Source organism: Leuresthes tenuis, unplaced genomic scaffold (genome assembly GCF_036924035.1).
Source record: "Leuresthes tenuis unplaced genomic scaffold, fLeuTen1.0.hap1 SCAF_1, whole genome shotgun sequence".
Classification (NCBI taxonomy): Eukaryota; Metazoa; Chordata; class Actinopteri; order Atheriniformes; family Atherinopsidae; genus Leuresthes; species Leuresthes tenuis.
This window is the reverse complement of record NW_027325355.1, coordinates 9292271-9312255: the sequence shown is the minus strand read 5'-3', so window position 1 is coordinate 9312255 and position 19985 is coordinate 9292271. Positions and strand designations below refer to the sequence as shown.

General features: G+C 45.3%; 2 protein-coding genes, 17 non-coding genes and 18 pseudogenes across 19 annotated transcripts in view; 23 read left to right on the top strand and 14 right to left on the bottom strand.

The window, feature by feature from the left end:
• LOC140291438 (uncharacterized) overlaps window positions 1-19985 on the top strand; it is an 873052-nt gene that overhangs the window by 125754 nt on the left and 727313 nt on the right. The gene's annotated exons all lie outside the window — the stretch shown is intronic.
• LOC140295136 (uncharacterized) overlaps window positions 1-19985 on the top strand; it is a 180559-nt gene that overhangs the window by 57384 nt on the left and 103190 nt on the right. The gene's annotated exons all lie outside the window — the stretch shown is intronic.
• LOC140299186 (5S ribosomal RNA) lies at window positions 155-273 on the top strand (annotated as a pseudogene).
• Window positions 543-661, top strand: LOC140299713 (5S ribosomal RNA; annotated as a pseudogene).
• On the top strand, window positions 931-1049 carry LOC140297973 (5S ribosomal RNA). The gene has a single exon (XR_011913661.1). It is a non-coding gene; the product is annotated as a 5S ribosomal RNA (ribosomal RNA).
• On the top strand, window positions 1319-1437 carry LOC140298069 (5S ribosomal RNA). The gene has a single exon (XR_011913749.1). It is a non-coding gene; the product is annotated as a 5S ribosomal RNA (ribosomal RNA).
• On the top strand, window positions 1710-1828 carry LOC140307261 (5S ribosomal RNA; annotated as a pseudogene).
• LOC140295027 (5S ribosomal RNA) lies at window positions 2098-2216 on the top strand. The gene has a single exon (XR_011912831.1). It is a non-coding gene; the product is annotated as a 5S ribosomal RNA (ribosomal RNA).
• LOC140304543 (5S ribosomal RNA) lies at window positions 2486-2604 on the top strand (annotated as a pseudogene).
• Window positions 2874-2992, top strand: LOC140299165 (5S ribosomal RNA; annotated as a pseudogene).
• LOC140297437 (5S ribosomal RNA) lies at window positions 3262-3380 on the top strand. The gene has a single exon (XR_011913172.1). It is a non-coding gene; the product is annotated as a 5S ribosomal RNA (ribosomal RNA).
• On the top strand, window positions 3650-3768 carry LOC140299712 (5S ribosomal RNA; annotated as a pseudogene).
• LOC140300658 (5S ribosomal RNA) lies at window positions 4038-4156 on the top strand (annotated as a pseudogene).
• Window positions 4426-4544, top strand: LOC140297786 (5S ribosomal RNA). Its single transcript, XR_011913490.1, has one exon. It is a non-coding gene; the product is annotated as a 5S ribosomal RNA (ribosomal RNA).
• Window positions 4814-4932, top strand: LOC140297972 (5S ribosomal RNA). Its single transcript, XR_011913660.1, has one exon. It is a non-coding gene; the product is annotated as a 5S ribosomal RNA (ribosomal RNA).
• LOC140298068 (5S ribosomal RNA) lies at window positions 5202-5320 on the top strand. The gene has a single exon (XR_011913748.1). It is a non-coding gene; the product is annotated as a 5S ribosomal RNA (ribosomal RNA).
• Window positions 5593-5711, top strand: LOC140307255 (5S ribosomal RNA; annotated as a pseudogene).
• LOC140293757 (5S ribosomal RNA) lies at window positions 5981-6099 on the top strand. The gene has a single exon (XR_011912707.1). It is a non-coding gene; the product is annotated as a 5S ribosomal RNA (ribosomal RNA).
• LOC140304532 (5S ribosomal RNA) lies at window positions 6369-6487 on the top strand (annotated as a pseudogene).
• LOC140298618 (5S ribosomal RNA) lies at window positions 6757-6875 on the top strand. The gene has a single exon (XR_011914248.1). It is a non-coding gene; the product is annotated as a 5S ribosomal RNA (ribosomal RNA).
• LOC140288960 (5S ribosomal RNA) lies at window positions 7145-7263 on the top strand (annotated as a pseudogene).
• Window positions 7533-7651, top strand: LOC140294827 (5S ribosomal RNA). Its single transcript, XR_011912812.1, has one exon. It is a non-coding gene; the product is annotated as a 5S ribosomal RNA (ribosomal RNA).
• Window positions 7927-8045, top strand: LOC140289341 (5S ribosomal RNA). The gene has a single exon (XR_011912246.1). It is a non-coding gene; the product is annotated as a 5S ribosomal RNA (ribosomal RNA).
• LOC140296054 (5S ribosomal RNA) lies at window positions 12395-12513 on the bottom strand (annotated as a pseudogene).
• On the bottom strand, window positions 12783-12901 carry LOC140291155 (5S ribosomal RNA). Its single transcript, XR_011912426.1, has one exon. It is a non-coding gene; the product is annotated as a 5S ribosomal RNA (ribosomal RNA).
• On the bottom strand, window positions 13171-13289 carry LOC140298632 (5S ribosomal RNA). The gene has a single exon (XR_011914261.1). It is a non-coding gene; the product is annotated as a 5S ribosomal RNA (ribosomal RNA).
• Window positions 13557-13675, bottom strand: LOC140297249 (5S ribosomal RNA). Its single transcript, XR_011913043.1, has one exon. It is a non-coding gene; the product is annotated as a 5S ribosomal RNA (ribosomal RNA).
• On the bottom strand, window positions 13945-14063 carry LOC140314212 (5S ribosomal RNA; annotated as a pseudogene).
• LOC140271452 (5S ribosomal RNA) lies at window positions 14333-14451 on the bottom strand (annotated as a pseudogene).
• Window positions 14724-14842, bottom strand: LOC140296072 (5S ribosomal RNA; annotated as a pseudogene).
• On the bottom strand, window positions 15112-15230 carry LOC140284559 (5S ribosomal RNA). The gene has a single exon (XR_011910199.1). It is a non-coding gene; the product is annotated as a 5S ribosomal RNA (ribosomal RNA).
• LOC140297015 (5S ribosomal RNA) lies at window positions 15500-15618 on the bottom strand. Its single transcript, XR_011913020.1, has one exon. It is a non-coding gene; the product is annotated as a 5S ribosomal RNA (ribosomal RNA).
• LOC140299767 (5S ribosomal RNA) lies at window positions 15888-16006 on the bottom strand (annotated as a pseudogene).
• Window positions 16279-16397, bottom strand: LOC140291645 (5S ribosomal RNA; annotated as a pseudogene).
• On the bottom strand, window positions 16667-16775 carry LOC140317556 (5S ribosomal RNA; annotated as a pseudogene).
• Window positions 17045-17163, bottom strand: LOC140299421 (5S ribosomal RNA; annotated as a pseudogene).
• On the bottom strand, window positions 19088-19159 carry trnaq-uug (transfer RNA glutamine (anticodon UUG)). Its single transcript has one exon. It is a non-coding gene; the product is annotated as a tRNA-Gln (tRNA).

Here is a 19985-nt window from a genome sequence, read left to right as displayed (position 1 = left end):
ATCTGAGATTCTCAGTTTCAACTGCAGATAATAATCACGACAGGGAAGAAGATGTGCCTAATACGCATCAGCCTTTCTCAGCAATTATCTGGTTACATAGAGGAATCGTATGATTCCAGTACCTATATAATGCACATTGTTCACAGATATTGCTGCTTATGGCCACACCACCCTGAACATGCCCAACCTCGTCTGATCTCGGAAGCCAAGCAGGGTTGGGCCTGGTTAGTACTTGGATGGGAGACCGCTTGGGAATACCAGGTGTTGTAAGCTTTTTCTCTTCTCTCTACCACATGCATGTCTTTTGTTGCAACGTCTGATCACCCTGTGACACATGAGGAAGTTGGTCATCTTCAGCTGCTGCTGCTTTGTTGGCAGACACGAAGTGATCTGAGAGTCTCAGTTTCAACTACAGGTAGTAATCACATCAAGGATGAAGATATGCCCACTACATATCAGCCTTTCTCGGCAATTATCTGGTTACATAGTGTAACCGTATGATTCCAGTACCTATATAATGCACATTTGTGACAGACATTGTTGCTTACGGCCACACCACCCTGAATATGCCAGACCTCGTCTGATCTCGGAAGCCAAGCAGGGTTGGACCTGGTTAGTACTTGGGTGGGAGACTACTTGGGAATACCAGGTGCTGTAAGCTTTTTCTCTTCTCTCTACCACCTGCATGTCTTTTGTTGCAACGTCTGATCACCCTGTGACACATGAGGAAGTTGGTCATCTTCAGCTGCTGCTGCTATGTTGGCATACACGAAGTGATCTGAGAGTCTCAGTTTCAACTACAGGTAGTAATCACATCAAGGATGAAGATATGCCCACTACATATCAGCCTTTCTTGGCACTTATCTGGTTACATAGAGGAATTGTATGATTCCAGTACCTATATAATTCACATTTGTCACAGACATTGTCGCTTACGGCCAAACCACCCTGAACATGCCCGACCTCGTCTGATCTCGGAAGCCAAGCAGGGTTGGGCCTGGTTAGTACTTGGATGGGAGACTACTTGGGAATACCAGGTGCTATAAGCTTTTTCTCTTCTCTCTAGCACCTGCATGTCTTTTGTTGCAACGTCTGATGACCCTGTGACACATGAGGAAGTTGGTCATCTTCAGCTGCTGCTGGATTGTTGGCAGACACGAAGTGATCTGAGAGTCTCAGTTTCCGCTGGAGAGAATAATCACGACAGGGAAGAAGATGTGCCCAATACGCATCAGCCTTTCTCGGCAATCATCTGGTTATATAGTGTAACCGTATGATTCCAGTACCTATATAATGCACATTGTTCACAGATATTGTTGCTTACGGCCAAACCACCCTGAACATGCCCAACCTCATCTGATCTCGGAAGCCAAGCAGGGTTGGGCCTGGTTAGTACTTGGATGGGAGACTACTTGGGAATACCAGGTGCTGTAAGCTATTTCTCCTCTCTCTACCACCCGCATGTCTTTTGTTGCAACGTCTGATCACCCTGTGACACATGAGGAAGTTGGTCATCTTCAGCTGCTGCTGCTTTGTTGGCAGACACGAAGTGATCTGAGAGTCTCAGTTTTAACCGCTGGAGAGAATAATCACGACAGGGAAGAAGATGTGCCAAATACGCATCAGCCTTTCTCGGCAATTATCTGGTTACATAGAGGAACCGTATGATTCCAGTACCTATATAATGCACATTGTTCACAGATATTTTCGCTTACGGCCACACCACCCTGAACATGCCCAACCTCGTCTGATCTCAGAAGCCAAGCAGGGTTGGGCCTGGTTAGTACTTGGATGGGGGACTACTTGGGAATACCAGGTGCTGTAAGCTTTTTCTCTTCTCTCTACCACCTGCATGTCTTTTGTTGCAACGTCTGATCACCATGTGACACATGAGGAAGTTGGTCATCTTCAGCTGCTGCTGCTATGTTGGCATACACGAAGTGATCTGAGATTCTCAGTTTCAACTGCAGATAATAATCACGACAGGGAAGAAGATGTGCCCACTACAAGTTAGCCTTTCTCGGCAATCATCTGGTTACATAGAGGAACTGTATGATTCCAGTACCGATATAATGCACATTGTTCACAGATATTGTTGCTTACGGCCACACCACCCTGAATATGCCCGACCTCGTCTGATCTCGGAAGCCAAGCAGGGTTTGGCCTGGTTAGTACTTGGATGGGAGACCGCTTGGGAATACCAGGTGCTGTAAGCTTTTTCTCTTCTCTCTACCACCTGCATGTCTTTTGTTGCAACGTCTGATCACCCTGTGACACATGAGGAAGTTGGTCATCTTCAGCTGCTGCTGCTTTGTTGGCGGACACGAAGTGATCTGAGAGTCTCAGTTTCAACTGCAGGTAATAATCACATCAGGGATGAAGATGTGCCCACTACAAGTTAGCCTTTCTCGGCAATTATCTGGTTACATAGAGGAACCGTATGATTCCAGTACCTATATAATGCACATTGTTCACAGATATTTTTGCTTACGGCCACACCACCCTGAACATGCCCAACCTCGTCTGATCTCAGAAGCCAAGCAGGGTTGGGCCTGGTTAGTACTTGGATGGGAGACTACTTGGGAATACCAGGTGCTGTAAGCTTTTTCTCTTCTCTCTAGCACCTGCATGTCTTTTGTTGCAACGTCTGATCACCCTGTGACACATGAGGAAGTTGGTCATCTTCAGCTGCTGCTGCTTTGTTGGCAGACACAAAGTGATCTGAGAGTCTCAGTTTCCGCTGGAGAGAATAATCACGACAGGGAAGAAGATGTGCCCAATACGCATCAGCCTTTCTCGGCAATTATCTGGTTACATAGAGGAACCGTATGATTCCAGTACCTATATAATGCATATTGTTCACAGATATTTTTGCTTACGGCCACACCACCCTGAACATGCCCAACCTCATCTGATCTCAGAAGCCAAGCAGGGTTGGGCCTGGTTAGTACTTGGATGGGGGACTACTTGGGAATACCAGGTGCTGTAAGCTTTTTCTCTTCTCTCTACCACCTGCATGTCTTTTGTTGCAACGTCTGATCACCCTGTGACAAATGTGGAAGTTGGTCATCTTCAGCTGCTGCTGCTTTGTTGGCAGACACGAAGTGATCTGAGAGTCTCAGTTTCAACTACAGGTAGTAATCACATCAAGGATGAAGATATGCCCACTACAAGTTAGCCTTTCTCGGCAATCATCTGGTTACATAGAGGAACTGTATGATACCAGTACCGATATAATGCACATTGTTCACAGATATTGTTGCTTACGGCCACACCACCCTGAATATGCCCGACCTCGTCTGATCTCGGAAGCTAAGCAGGGTTGGGCCTGATTAGTACTTGGATGGGAGACTGCTTGGGAATACCAAGTGCTGTAAGCTTTTTATCTTCTCTCTACCACCTGCATGTCTTTTGTTGCAACGTCTGATCACCCTGTGACACATGAGGAAGTTGGTCATCTTCAGCTGCTGCTGCTTTGTTGGCAGACACGAAGTGATCTGAGAGTCTCAGTTTCAACTACAGGTAGTAATCACATCAAGGATGAAGATATGCCCACTACATATCAGCCTTTCTCGGCAATTATCTGGTTACATAGTGTAACCGTATGATTCCAGTACCTATATAATGCACATTTGTGACAGACATTGTTGCTTACGGCCACACCACCCTGAATATGCCAGACCTCGTCTGATCTCGGAAGCCAAGCAGGGTTGGACCTGGTTAGTACTTGGGTGGGAGACTACTTGGGAATACCAGGTGCTGTAAGCTTTTTCTCTTCTCTCTACCACCTGCATGTCTTTTGTTGCAACGTCTGATCACCCTGTGACACATGAGGAAGTTGGTCATCTTCAGCTGCTGCTGCTTTGTTGGCAGACACGAAGTGATCTGAGATTCTCAGTTTCAACTGCAGATAATAATCACGACAGGGAAGAAGATGTGCCTAATACGCATCAGCCTTTCTCAGCAATTATCTGGTTACATAGAGGAATCGTATGATTCCAGTACCTATATAATGCACATTGTTCACAGATATTGCTGCTTATGGCCACACCACCCTGAACATGCCCAACCTCCTCTGATCTCGGAAGCCAAGCAGGGTTGGGCCTGGTTAGTACTTGGATGGGAGACTACTTGGGAATACCAGGTGCTGTAAGCTATTTCTCTTCTCTCTACCACGTGCATGTCTTTTGTTGCAACGTCTGATCACCCTGTGACACATGAGGAAGTTGGTCATCTTCAGCTGCTGCTGCTTTGTTGGCAGACACGAAGTGATCTGAGAGTCTCAGTTTCAACTGCAGGTAATAATCACATCAGGGATGAAGATGTGCCCACTACATATCAGCCTTTCTCTGCAATTATCTGGTTACATAGAGTAACCGTATGATTCCAGTACCTATATAATGCACATTTGTGACAGACATTGTTGCTTACAGCCACACCACCCTGAATTTGCCCGACCTCGTCTGATCTCGGAAGCCAAGCAGGGTTGGACCTGGTTAGTACTTGGATGGGAGACCGCTTGGGAATACCAGGTGTTGTAAGCTTTTTCTCTTCTCTCTACCACATGCATGTCTTTTGTTGCAACGTCTGATCACCCTGTGACACATGAGGAAGTTGGTCATCTTCAGCTGCTGCTGCTTTGTTGGCAGACACGAAGTGATCTGAGAGTCTCAGTTTCAACTGCAGGTAATAATCACATCAAGGATGAAGATATGCCCACTACATATCAGCCTTTCTTGGCACTTATCTGGTTACATAGAGGAATTGTATGATTCCAGTACCTATATAATTCACATTTGTCACAGACATTGTCGCTTACGGCCAAACCACCCTGAACATGCCCGACCTCGTCTGATCTCGGAAGCCAAGCAGGGTTGGGCCTGGTTAGTACTTGGATGGGAGACTACTTGGGAATACCAGGTGCTATAAGCTTTTTCTCTTCTCTCTAGCACCTGCATGTCTTTTGTTGCAACGTCTGATGACCCTGTGACACATGAGGAAGTTGGTCATCTTCAGCTGCTGCTGGATTGTTGGCAGACACGAAGTGATCTGAGAGTCTCAGTTTCCGCTGGAGAGAATAATCACGACAGGGAAGAAGATGTGCCCAATACGCATCAGCCTTTCTCGGCAATCATCTGGTTATATAGTGTAACCGTATGATTCCAGTACCTATATAATGCACATTGTTCACAGATATTGTTGCTTACGGCCAAACCACCCTGAACATGCCCAACCTCATCTGATCTCGGAAGCCAAGCAGGGTTGGGCCTGGTTAGTACTTGGATGGGAGACTACTTGGGAATACCAGGTGCTGTAAGCTATTTCTCCTCTCTCTACCACCCGCATGTCTTTTGTTGCAACGTCTGATCACCCTGTGACACATGAGGAAGTTGGTCATCTTCAGCTGCTGCTGCTTTGTTGGCAGACACGAAGTGATCTGAGAGTCTCAGTTTTAACCGCTGGAGAGAATAATCACGACAGGGAAGAAGATGTGCCAAATACGCATCAGCCTTTCTCGGCAATTATCTGGTTACATAGAGGAACCGTATGATTCCAGTACCTATATAATGCACATTGTTCACAGATATTTTCGCTTACGGCCACACCACCCTGAACATGCCCAACCTCGTCTGATCTCAGAAGCCAAGCAGGGTTGGGCCTGGTTAGTACTTGGATGGGGGACTACTTGGGAATACCAGGTGCTGTAAGCTTTTTCTCTTCTCTCTACCACCTGCATGTCTTTTGTTGCAACGTCTGATCACCATGTGACACATGAGGAAGTTGGTCATCTTCAGCTGCTGCTGCTATGTTGGCATACACGAAGTGATCTGAGATTCTCAGTTTCAACTGCAGATAATAATCACGACAGGGAAGAAGATGTGCCCACTACAAGTTAGCCTTTCTCGGCAATCATCTGGTTACATAGAGGAACTGTATGATTCCAGTACCGATATAATGCACATTGTTCACAGATATTGTTGCTTACGGCCACACCACCCTGAATATGCCCGACCTCGTCTGATCTCGGAAGCCAAGCAGGGTTGGGCCTGGTTAGTACTTGGATGGGAGACCGCTTGGGAATACCAGGTGCTGTAAGCTTTTTCTCTTCTCTCTACCACCTGCATGTCTTTTGTTGCAACGTCTGATCACCCTGTGACACATGAGGAAGTTGGTCATCTTCAGCTGCTGCTGCTTTGTTGGCGGACACGAAGTGATCTGAGAGTCTCAGTTTCAACTGCAGGTAATAATCACATCAGGGATGAAGATGTGCCCACTACAAGTTAGCCTTTCTCGGCAATTATCTGGTTACATAGAGGAACCGTATGATTCCAGTACCTATATAATGCACATTGTTCACAGATATTTTTGCTTACGGCCACACCACCCTGAACATGCCCAACCTCGTCTGATCTCAGAAGCCAAGCAGGGTTGGGCCTGGTTAGTACTTGGATGGGAGACTACTTGGGAATACCAGGTGCTGTAAGCTTTTTCTCTTCTCTCTACCACCTGCATGTCTTTTGTTGCAACGTCTGATCACCCTGTGACACATGAGGAAGTTGGTCATCTTCAGCTGCTGCTGCTTTGTTGGCAGACACGAAGTGATCTGAGAGTCTCAGTTTCAACTACAGGTAGTAATCACATCAAGGATGAAGATATGCCCACTACAAGTTAGCCTTTCTCGGCAATCATCTGGTTACATAGAGGAACTGTATGATACCAGTACCGATATAATGCACATTGTTCACAGATATTGTTGCTTACGGCCACACCACCCTGAATATGCCCGACCTCGTCTGATCTCGGAAGCTAAGCAGGGTTGGGCCTGGTTAGTACTTGGATGGGAGACTGCTTCGGAATACCAAGTGCTGTAAGCTTTTTATCTTCTCTCTACCACCTGCATGTCTTTTGTTGCAACGTCTGATCACCCTGTGACACATGAGGAAGTTGGTCATCTTCAGCTGCTGCTGCTTTGTTGGCAGACACGAAGTGATCTAAGAGTCTCAGGTTCAACTGCAGGTAATAATCACGTCAGGGAAGAAGATGTGCCCACTACAAGTTAGCCTTTCTCGGCAATTATCTGGTTACATAGAGGAACCGTATGATTTCAGTACCTATATAATGCACATTGTTCACAGATTTTTTTGCTTACGGCCAAACCACCCTGAACATGTCCAACCTCGTCTGATCTCAGAAGCCAAGCAGGGTTGGGCCTGGTTAGTACTTGGATTGGAGACTACTTGGGAATACCAGGTGCTGTAAGCTTTTTCTCTTCTCTCTACCACCTGCATGTCTTTTGTTGCAACGTCTGATCACCCTGTGACACATGAGGAATTTGGTCATCTTCAGCTGCTGCTGCTTTGTTGGCAGACACGAAGTGATCTGAGATTCTCAGTTTCAACTGCAGGTAATAATCACATCAGGGATGAAGATGTGCCCACTACATATCAGCCTTTCTCGGCAATTATCTGGTTACATAGAGTAACCGTATGATTCCAGTACCTATATAATGCACATTTGTGACAGACATTGTTGCTTACAGCCACACCACCCTGAATATGCCCGACCTCGTCTGATCTCGGAAGCCAAGCAGGGTTGGGCCTGGTTAGTACTTGGATGGGAGACCGCTTGGGAATACCAGATGCTGTAAGCTTATTCTCTTCTCTCTACCACCTGCATGTCTTTTGTTGCAACGTCTGATCACCCTGTGACACATGAGGAAGTTGGTCATCTTCAGCTGCTGCTGCTGCTGCATTGTTGGCAGACAAGAAGTGATCTGAGAGACTCAGTTTCAACTGCAGGTAATAATCACATCAGGGATTAAGATGTGCCCACTACATATCAGCCTTTCTCGGCAATTATCTGGTTACATAGAGTAACCGTATGATTTCAGTACCTATATAATGCACATTGTTCACAGATATTGTTGCTTACGACCACACCACCCTGAATATGCCCGACCTCATCTGATCTCGGAAGCCAAGCAGGGTTGGGCCTGGTTAGTACTTGAATGGGAGACCGCTTGGGAATACCAGGTGCTGTAAGCTTTTTCTCTTCTCTCTACAAACTGCATGTCTTTTGTTGCAACGTCTGATCACCCTGTGAAGTTAAGCAGGGTCGGGCCTGGTTAGTACTCGGTTGTTCTACTGTACTTCTCTACAAAAACCAAAGAGGAAGCTGCTGTCCCATCAAAATTCAACGTCTTCAAGATCAAAAAAGAAGTCCAGTTGCTCTTATGAATACTCTCCATCATTTCAGTTTATTTCTGACATTCAGCTTTTCATAGCATATGATGACTGTGTTGAAAATATGTGCAACAATGTAAACCACCAAGATATTCTGAATAATAATTGTATTTATTTTCACTGAGGCTTGTGTAAACCACAGACTGTATTTAGTGTAAACTGTGTTTTCATTACTGAGCTGATCTCATTCACCTGATGACACTCCTTAACTGTCACTGTTGAAAAATCCCTCCAATCATTTATAGTTTAGATAGAAATTGTTAGAAACGATTGTTTTTAATGTCCCTCATCAGGATGTAGAGTCATTACTGTGGTGAAGGAGTTTGTCCAAGTTTGGGGTTGAGTTAATGTCTGAAATCATGGGGGATGGATGGTAACATCACCGTCCTTTTGTCTTTCAGATCAGTGCAACTTCTTCAGGTCTTTGGTTGCATGGATGTTATTATCATGCAGGAGTCTTGAGGTCAGAGGTCAGTTTGGGATCTGTCTGAAGCCTCAGTTGAAAGAAACAGAGTCGTTATCTTCTATCACCATCTGGAGCCTCCACTTTTTGTCTTCTACACCTTTGCCTGTCCCCACACAGGTTACATTTCAGACCTCAACCATCTGAGCTGTGAAACATCTTCTGCTTCAGATGCTCATCACAGATAGAAGTTCTGACAGGATCTCCCACTCCTCCATTATAGATATACTGAAATCCCTGCAGTGGTTTAGAGTTCAGGGTTTTGGGGGCATCAGATGGACCGTGATGTTGTCAGAGTACAGTCACGTTATTTCAGGTTAATATATTAAAGCCACTTTTTCTCTCACGTTCATCCCTCTGTCCAGATAAAAATGATGCTTTTCTCCGCTTAATAACAGAGCTCATCAGAGGTAAAAGTAATCCTGCCTCCTCAGTTTAAATCCCCTCACTGACCAGGATGTATATAGACTTAGCTGCATAACAGCATGATCATAAAATAAAGCCTTTATCAGCACCTCAGACTGCAGCCTAACATGAAATGTTATCTGAGCCGCACAGAAATCACTGATCTGCTCAGCTGGGTTTTCTCACTTCTGAACAGATGTTTGCTGTGAAGCGTTTTGTTGTTTCCTGCCAACTGAAAAAGGCTGGAAAAGAAGTCATTCTGCTGTTTTATGCTGTTTGTGTTTTCAGTGTGGACAAGAGTGGACAAAACACCACAGGAACTCCATCTTAAGATGCAGCTTTTTTTCTACACAGAGACAAAGAGACAAAGAGGGTTTCTATCAGACTCAGCCTGAAGACACCAGTCAGCATACAGAGCTCGATAGATAGATTATGATCAAACATGTCTGATGCAGTCAGTTTGCAGGTTAGGGGTCAGCTCTGCAGGTTTTTACCTCTTCTGAAGTCCAACAACCGTATGAGAGCTCATGTTTCACGTCACGCACTTGAATGCATCAGTCTGAAGATTCAGGTGAGCATTTCAGCAGAAGATCATGATTTAAGAATTTCAAGCTGCTGCAGAGCAGGGCTGATTCTATAAATATAAATGAAAAGCATGAAAATACTAAGAAACAGCAACATTTACATTTCCTGTACAGCTGCCTGCTAAAAGTATCGGACAATGTTGATCTGATAGATGCAGAGAAACCAATTTTCTTCATGTTGAGCTTTAAGTGGAAGGTTAATGAATTTATCTTTCCCTTCAACAGAGAACAAATAAGAATTCAACAACCTCTTGAACAATCCTGCCTGGACTGAGGTGAAACCAGCACTGTTCCCTTGTTCCCTCCCCAAACTGATCTGAAGCTGGGAGGATGTGTGAAACCATTGTGTGAGAGTAGAGGAGCTCTTAAGTGAAGATCAGCTGATCAGCTGCAACAAAAGGAGGTGGAATTAGTTTTGTATCACAGCACAGACGGTGTTTCTGCTCTGAGAGTCACACACTGCTCTGCCAAATGGAGGAAATGGCTCAGAAAAGTGTTAAACTGGACCTGGAAACCTTCTCTTGTTCGATCTGTCTGGATCTACTGAAGGATCCGGTGACTATTCCCTGTGGACACAGCTACTGCATGAACTGTATTAAAGGCTACTGGAATGGAAAGAATAAGAAGGGAATTCACAGATGCCCTCATTGCAGGAAAACTTTCACACCGAGGCCTGTCCTGGAGAAAAGCACCATGTTAGCTGATTTAGTGAAGCAGCTGAAGAAGACTGGACTCCAAGCTGCTCCTGCTGATCTCTGCCATGCTGGACCTGAAGATGTGGCCTGTGATTTCTGCTCTGGAAGAAAACTGAAAGCCATCAAGTCCTGTTTATTCTGTCTGGCCTCTTACTGTGAGAAACACCTTCAGCCTCATTATGATGTGACTCCATTCAAGAAACACAAGCTGGTGGAGCCCTCCAAGAGCCTCCAGGAGAACATCTGCTGTCGTCATGATGAGGTGATGAAGATGTTCTGCCGTACTGATCAGAAGTCTATCTGTTATCTCTGCCCTGTGGATGATCATAAAGGCCACGACACAGTGTCAGCTGCAGCAGAAAGGACTGAGAGGCAGAGAGAGCTGGAGGGGAGTCGACAACAAATCCAGCAGAGAATCCAGGACAGAGAGAAAGATGTGAAGCTGCTTCAACAGGAGGTGGAGGCCATCAATCAGTCTGCTGAGAAAACAGTGGAGGACAGTGAGAACATCTTCACCGAGCTGATCCGTCTCATCCACAAAAGAAGCTCTGATGTGAAGCAGCAGCTCAGATCCCAGCAGCAAACTGAAGTGAGTCGAGTCAAAGAGCTTCAGGAGAAGCTGGAGCAGGAGATCACTGAGCTGAAGAGGAAAGATGCTGAGCTGAAGCAGCTCTCACACACAGAGGATCACAACCAGTTTCTACACAACTACCCCTCAGTGTCAGCACTCAGAGAGTCCACACACTCATCCAGCATCAATACCCGTCCTCTGAGGTACTTTGAGGATGTGACAGCAGCTGCGTCAGAGCTCAGAGAGAAACTACAGGACATTCTGAGAGAGAAATGGACAAACAGCTCACTGACAGTCACTGAAGTGGATGTTTTACTGCCAGAACCAGAACCAGAGCCAAAGAGCAGAGCTGCCTTCTTAAAATATTCATGTGACATCACACTGGATCCAAACACAGCAAACACATATCTGTTAGTGTCAGAGGGGAACAGAAAAGTGACAGTAATGAGACAACCTCAGTCTTATTCTGCTCATCCAGACAGATTCACGGAATGGTGTCAGGTCCTGAGCAGAGAGAGTCTGACTGGACGCCGTTACTGGGAGGTGGAGAGGAGAGGGGGAGGAGCTGATGTAGCAGTCGCATACAAGAACATCAGCAGAACAGGGAATGAATGTGGATTTGGACGTAATGACAAATCTTGGGCATTAAAATGTTACCAAAACAGTTTTGAATTTTGGTCCAACAAGATGAAAGCCTCCATCTCAGGTCCTCAGTCCTCCAGAGTAGGAGTGTACCTGGATCACAGAGCAGGTATTCTGTCCTTCTACAGCGTCTCTGAAGCCATGACTCTCCTCCACAGAGTCCAGACCACATTCACTCAGCCGCTCTATGCTGGAGTTAGGATTGGATGGACTGGAGCCACAGCTGAGCTGTGTGAAGTGAAATAAAGGTATTCAGTCAGTTTGTTGCTGAGACTTCATTGCTGTGATGTCTCTGCGCTGCTGTTCTGTTGTTTATTTGCTGCTTTTTCCTGTTTGTGCAGCCATGGAGGATATCGCTGCTAATGCTGAGTTTTATTCACAGAAAGATTTCTCCACATGAAAATCTAAACTTCTCTGAGCTCTGAAAGTTAGTTGATCCTTGTGTTGATGTGTTTGTATGTTGTTGTTTCTCTTCCACTTCATGGAGCCAAACAGAGAAATCAGCAGACCTTCCTTTATCACAGATTCTTTTCACAATGTGCATTATATAGGTACTGGAATCATACGGTTCCTCTATGTAACCAGATAATTGCAGAGAAAGGCTGATATATAGTGGACACATCTTCTTCCCTGTCGTGATTATTCTCTCCAGCGGAAACTGAGACTCTCAGATCACTTCGTGTCTGCCAACAATGCAGCAGCAGCAGCTGAAGATGACCAACTTCCTCATGTGTCACAGGGTGATCAGACGTTGCAACAAAAGACATGCAGGTGGTCGAAAGAAGAGAGAAAGCTTACAGCAACTGGTATTCCCACGGAGTCTCCCATCCAAGTACTAAACAGGCCCAATCCTGCTTGTCTTCCGAGATCAGACAAGGTCGTGCATGTTCAGGGTGGTGTGGCCGTAAGACACAATATCTGTGAACAATGTGCATTATATAGGTATTGGAATCATACGGTTCCTCTATGTAACCAGATAATTGCAGAGAAAGGCTGATATGTAGTGGGCACATCTTCATCTCTGATGTGATTATTACCTGCAGTTGAAACTGAGACTCTCAGATCACGTCGTGTCTGCCAACAAAGCAGCAGCAGCTGAAGATGACCAACTTCCTCATGTGTCACAGGGTGATCAGACATTGCAACAAAAGACATGCAGGTGGTCGAGAGAAGAGAAAAAAGTTACAGCACCTGGTATTCCCAAGCGGTCTCCCATCCAAGTACTAACCAGGCCCAACCCTGCTTGGCTTCCGAGATCAGACGAGGTCGGGTATATTCAGGGTGGTGTGGCCGTAAGCAACAATGTCAGTCACAAATGTGCAATATATAGGTACTGGAATCATACAGTTCCTCGATGTAACCAGATAATTGCCGAGAAAGGCTGATATGTAGTGGGCACATCTTCATCCCTAATGTGATTATTACCTGCAGTTGAAACTGAGACTCTCAGATCACTTTGTGTCTGCCAACAAAGCAGCAGCAGCTGAAGATGACCAACTTCCTCATGTGTCACAGGGTGATCAGACGTTGCAACAAAAGACATGCAGGTGGTAGAGAGGAGAGAAGAAGCTTACAGCACCTGGTATTACCAAGCGGTCTCCCATCCAAGTACTAACCAGGCCCAACCCTGCTTGGCTTCCGAGATCAGACGAGGTCTGGTATGTTCAGGGTGGTGTGGCCGTAAGCAACAATGTCTGTGACAAATGTGCATTATATAGGTCCTGGAATCATACAGTTCCTCTATGTAACCAGATAATTGCCGAGAAAGGCTAACTTGTAGTGGGCACATCTTCATCCCTCATGTGATTATTATCTGTAGTTGAAACTGAGACTCTCAGATCACTTCGTGTCTGCCAACAAAGCAGCAGCAGCTGAAGATGACCAACTTCCTCGTGTCACAGGGTGATCAGACGTTGCAACAAAAGACATGCATGTGGTAGAGAGAAGAGAAAAAGCTTACAGCACCTGGTATTCCCAAGCAGTCTCCCATCCAAGTACTAACCAGGCCCAACCCTGCTTGGCTTCCGAGATCAGACGAGGTCAGGCATGTTCAGGGTGGTGTGGCCGTAAGCAACAATGTCTGTGACAAATGTGCATTATATAGATACTGGAATCATACAGTTCCTCTATGTAACCAGATAATTGCTGAGAAAGGCTGATGCATAGTGGGCACATCTTCTTCCCTGTCGTGATTATTCTCTCCAGCTGAAACTGAGACTCTCAGATCACTTCGTGTCTCCCAACAAAGCAGCAGCAGCTGAAGATGACCAACTTCCTCATGTGTCACAGGGTGATCAGACGTTGCAACAAAAGATATGCAGGTGGTAGAGAGAAGAAAAAAAGCTTACATCACCTGGTATTCCCAAGCAGTCTCCCATACAAGTACTAACCAGGCCCAATCCTGCTTGGGTTCCGAGATCAGACGAGGTCGGGTACTTTCAGGGTGGTGTGGCCGTAAGCAACAATGTCTGTGACAAATGTGCATTATATAGGTACTGGAATCATACACTTCCTCTATGTAACCAGAAAATTGGCGAGAAAGGCTAACTTGTAGTGAGAACAAATTCATTCCTGATGTGATTATTATCTGTAGTTGAAACTGAGACTCTCAGATCACTTCGTGTCTGCCAACAAAGCAGCAGCAGCTGAAGATGACCAACTTCCTCATGTGTCACAGGGTGATCAGACGTTGCAACAAAAGACATGCAGGTGGTAGAGAGAAGAGAAAAAGCTTACAGCACCTGGTATTCCCAAGCAGTCTCCCATCCAAGTACTAACCAGACCCAACCCTGCTTGGCTTCCTAGATCAGACGAGGTTAGGCATATTCAGGGTGGTGTGGCCGTAAGCAACAATATCTGTGAACAATGTGCATTATATAGGTCCTGGAATCATACGGTTACTCTATGTAACCAGATAATTGCCGAGAAAGGCTGATATGTAGTGGGCACATCTTAATCCCTGATGTGATTATTACCTGCAGTTGAAACTGAGACTCTCAGATCACTTCGTGTCTGCCAACAAAGCAGCAGCAGCAGCTGAAGATGACCAACGTCCTCATGTGTCACAGGGTGATCAGACGTTGCAACAAAAGACATGCAGGTGGTAGAGAGAAGAGAAAAAGCTTACAACACCTGGTATTCCCAAGCAGTCTCCCATCCAAGTACTAACCAGGCCTTACCCTAATTGGCTTCCGAGATAAGACGAGGTCGGGCATATTCAGGGTGGTGTGGCCGTAACCAACAATGTCTGTCACAAATGTGCATTATATAGGTACTGGAATCATACGGTTACTCTATGTAACCAGATAATTGCCGAGAAAGGCTGATATGTAGTGGGCACATCTTAATCCCTGATGTGATTATTACCTGCAGTTGAAACTGAGACTCTCAGATCACTTCGTGTCTGCCAACAAAGCAGCAGCAGCTGAAGATGACCAACTTCCTCATGTGTCACAGGGTGATCAGACGTTGCAACAAAAGACATGCAGGTGCTGGAGAGAAGAGAAAAAGCTTACAGCACCTGGTATTCCCAAGCGGTCTCCCATCCAAGTACTAACCAGGCCCAACCCTGCTTGGCTTCCGAAATCAGACGAGGTCGGGCATGTTCAGGGTGGTGTGGCCGTAAGCAACAATGTCTGTGACAAATGTGCATTATATAGATACTGGAATCATACAGTTCCTCTATGTAACCAGATAATTGCCGAGAAAGGCTAACTTGTAGTGGGCAAATCTTCTTCCCTGACGTGATTATTATCTGCAGTTGAAACTGAGAATCTCAGATCACTTCGTGTCTGCCAACAAAGCAGCAGCAGCTGAAGATGACCAACTTCCTCATGTGTCACAGGGTGATCAGACGTTGCAACAAAATACATGCAGGTGGTAGAGAGAAGAGAAAAAGCTTACAGCACCTGGTATTCCCAAGCGGTCTCCCATCCAAGTACTAACCAGGCTCAACCCTGCTTGGCTTCCGAGATCAGACGGGGTCGGGCATGTTCAGGGTAGTGTGGCCGTAAGCGACAATGTCTGTCACAAATGTGCATTATATAGGTACTGGAATCATACGGTTACTCTATGTAACCAGATAATTGCCGAGAAAGGCTGATAGGTAGTGGGCACATCTTAATCCCTGATGTGATTATTACCTGCAGTTGAAACTGAGACTCTCAGATCACTTCGTGTCTGCCAACAAAGCAGCAGAAGCTGAAGATGACCAACTTCCTCATGTGTCACAGGGTGATCAGACGTTGCAACAAAAGACATGCAGGTGGTCGAGAGAAGAGAAAAAGCTTACAGCACCTGGTATTCCCAAGCGGTCTCCCATCCAAGTACTAACCAGACCCAACCCTGCTTGGCTTCCTAGATCAGACGAGGTTGGGCATATTCAGGGTGGTGTGGCCGTAAGCAACAATATCTGTGAACAATGTGCATTATATAGGTCCTGGAATCATACGGTTACTCTATGTAACCAGATAATTGCCGAGAAAGGCTGATATGTAGTGGGCACATCTTAATCCCTGATGTGATTATTACCTGCAGTTGAAACTGAGACTCTCAGATCACTTCGTGTCTGCCAACAAAGCAGCAGCAGCAGCTGAAGATGACCAACTTCCTCATGTGTCACAGGGTGATCAGACGTTGCAACAAAAGACATGCAGGTGGTAGAGAGAAGAGAAAAAGCTTACAGCACCTGGTATTCCCAAGCAGTCTCCCATCCAAGTACTAACCAGGCCTTACCCTAATTGGCTTCCGAGATAAGACGAGGTCGGGCATATTCAGGGTGGTGTGGCCGTAAGCAACAATGTCTGTCACAAATGTGCATTATATAGGTACTGGAATCATACAGTTCCTCTATGTAACCAGATAATTGCCGAGAAAGGCTGATATGTAGTGGGCACATCTTCATCCCTGATGTGATTATTACCTGCAGTTGAAACTGAGACTCTCAGATCACTTCGTGTCTGCCAACAAAGCAGCAGCAGCTGAAGATGACCAACTTCCTCATGTGTCACAGGGTGATCAGACGTTGCAACAAAAGACATGCAGGTGCTGGAGAGAAGAGAAAAAGCTTACAGCACCTGGTATTCCCAAGCGGTCTCCCATCCAAGTACTAACCAGGCCCAACCCTGCTTGGCTTCCGAGATCTGGTATGTTCAGGGTGGTGTGGCCGTAAGCAACAATGTCTGTGACAAATGTGCATTATATAGGTACTGGAATCATACAGTTCCTCTATGTAACCAGATAATTGCCGAGAAAGGCTAACTTGTAGTGGGCAAATCTTCTTCCCTGACGTGATTATTATCTGCAGTTGAAACTGAGACTCTCAGATCACTTCGTGTCTGCCAACAAAGCAGCAGCAGCTGAAGATGACCAACTTCCTCATGTGTCACAGGGTGATCAGACGTTGCAACAAAAGACATGCAGGTGGTAGAGAGAAGAGAAAAATCTTACAGCACCTGGTATTCCCAAGCAGTCTCCCATCCAAGTACTAACCAGGCCCAACCCTACTTGGCTTCCGAGATCAGACGAGGTCGGGCATGTTCAGGGTGGTGTGGCCGTAAGCAACAATGTCTGTGACAAATGTGCATTATATCGGTACTGGAATCATACAGTTCCTCGATGTAACCAGATTATTGCCGAGAAAGGCAAACTTGTAGTGGGCACATCTTCATCCCTGATGTGATTATTACCTGCAGTTGAAACTGAGACTCTCAGATAACTTAGTGTCTGTCGACCTCTTCTGTTCCCTGTGTGTAGTTTTGTGTTCAGCGTCACACAGAGAGACTGAGGCTGCTTAGTTAGATGAAATCATCACAAATTTCTCATTTTTAAACAGTTACATTATATTTTAGAAGTCAGAACCCAGTGATAGATGTTGTTTCAGCATCTATAAAAAGCTGATTTGTGACTGATTCTCTCGCTTAAGGCCATACCACCCTGAACACGCCCGATCTCGTCAGATCTAGGAAGCTAAGCAGGGTCGGGCCTGGTTAGTACTTGGATGGTAGAAAAAGTGCACGTGCCGCCACTTTAAACTGTCAAACAGGCAACTTTATATCTAACAGCAAACGCTGAGAGCTGCTCTGCAGAATAAATACTTTTACTGTGGAAGTGTTAGTAAATGTTGCTGATGACACTTTGATTCTTTTACCTGAGTGAGGTTTTAGATGCAGAGGCCCAAAAAATACTGAGGTCATGAGTCAGAACTTCTAGTCGGGTTCAGGGGCTCCCCTGGAAATTTATTTAATTCCATTATTTAAATCTGGCCATTTTCAGAGTCTTAAAGGAACAAAAACAACATCATAATGACTTTTAGGTTTATTTGTTTAGTTTGTTATCAGAGAACATCAGCCTCATCCTAAATGATTTGCAAATGAGTTACAATGTAAAACTGGAGAATGAATTTCATCAAGTCATGGATTAGGAATAAAAAGGAATGAACTGTCCCGGGACAGAGGGATAATATATACAAATTAAACTTTGATTCATGTTTCCTTGCTATCTGATTAGGACGCTGGGCTGCAATACAAATATCTCCACATTAAAATGCATTTTTTCTCACAGTCATCTACCACTTAAACTGCTCTCCACCTACATGTTTAGCTTGATGTGCTCCTCTTTCAGTGACTGGTGTGACTGACTGACTCACTAACGGTAACAACATCAAAGTCCGACTTGTGTGGTAGTTACCATAGCGACAGTGCATGTTGTCGATGACGCGCAGCACGTCTGCCCAAACTGAGCCACTGTTTTATTAAACAGCGCTACTCTTGGCTCTTCAAATATAAAATCACCACAATTTCAGCAACAAAAAAAAAATTAAAAATACAGAGGACACGACCTCGGTGTCCTCTATGGTAGTTACTGCCTTGCTCCTATGATTAGATGGAGAGGACAGCTGATTTTCCTTTGCCTGCCTTTTGTGTTGAAGGACTGAGTCACACAGTTTTATCAACCACATATTTTATTTTTTGGACGTTTTTGAAAGAGTATCCATACCAAGGAGTAAAATTGTACAATCCTCTTTTTCCTAAATCAGTACAAACTTGTGCGCACCGCATGGAGTTGGCGCTCAGATCCCGGCCGGCAGAAATTGCTGCTCCTTGATTGGATGATTGGTTGGCCCATGGGTGGGCACCGGGTTAATTGTGTAGTTCTCCTTGTTGCTGATTGTTACCATGGGATTGTTTTTCCTGTTTCCTTCTCCTTTGGCTTCTGTGTCCAAATTCCAAATGGAGAGCATGGAAAAATATATGCATTGCAAATGAATATGCAAGAAGAAACCAAATAGATTCAATTAGTGACACCCAGAGGTGAGAAGGCAAATAGCACAGAACCTCTCAGCTGAATGTTCCACTTTTTCAACATTAACCAATTTAAGCCCTCTCTTTGGAATTGGTCAATCACACACTCTGGTGTGACTGGATAACTGACTAACCTCATCCACTCATCTTCTTTCCAGAACACAAACATGACAGCACACCTGAAGGTTCCACCGAGATTTGAACTCGGATCACTGGATTCAAAGTCCAGAGTGCTGACCTTTACACCATGGAACCCCTTCCACAGGCAAACTATGCTCTTATTCATGCAAATGCTTGACAACATAAAGGTTAAATTTTTCAGCGGTGCTCTTACAGCTTGTATTCTTAATATGGGCACGACAGTTAAGCAACACATTCTGTATCTTCGCTGGTCAAAGGTTAGAATCCGCCTGTCACGCGGAGGAATGGGGTTCGATTCCTTGACAGGGAGGGTGCCATTTTCGCTGAGCAGCTGGTGGTTCACCAAAGTCCATTTCATACCTCAGCATTGGAGAATCTCTTGAAAACGTCCAAAAAATGACTTTACGACAGAGATTATCTGCTGGAAATGCATTCTCACAGAGCTCCAGAGTGGTGCCTGGGGACAGCTCATAGGACGCAGGGCGGGATCCGCTTTTGTACGATGCAGAACATTTGCTGTTTTCTTTCCAGCATGTCAAGAATAGCAGATGAGGCTCCCTCCTATCCATAATTATGAATATGTTGATGTTGCCATCAGTAACGTGCAGTCATACATCTACACACAAGAATGAAATAAACAGAGTTGGAGCAAGCAAAGACCTTCCGCGTGTGAGGCGAACGTGATAACCGCTACACTACGGAAACTGTTGCTGTGCCTACTGTTGAGAATTCCAACAGACAAATAATAGATAGATTTATCCATTATCATTTTTTAGTTGATGTTAATCATCAAAAAGTCCATTTTAATCATTCTTTTGGAAAGTAGTGTTTCTACCATGTTTGAGAGAAAATGGCCTGGGTGTGCAGGCTTTTGAGTAGTCAAACCCCAGCTGGTCGAGGCGGGTGGCCACCCTTCCTGAGTCTGGTCCTGCCAGAGGTT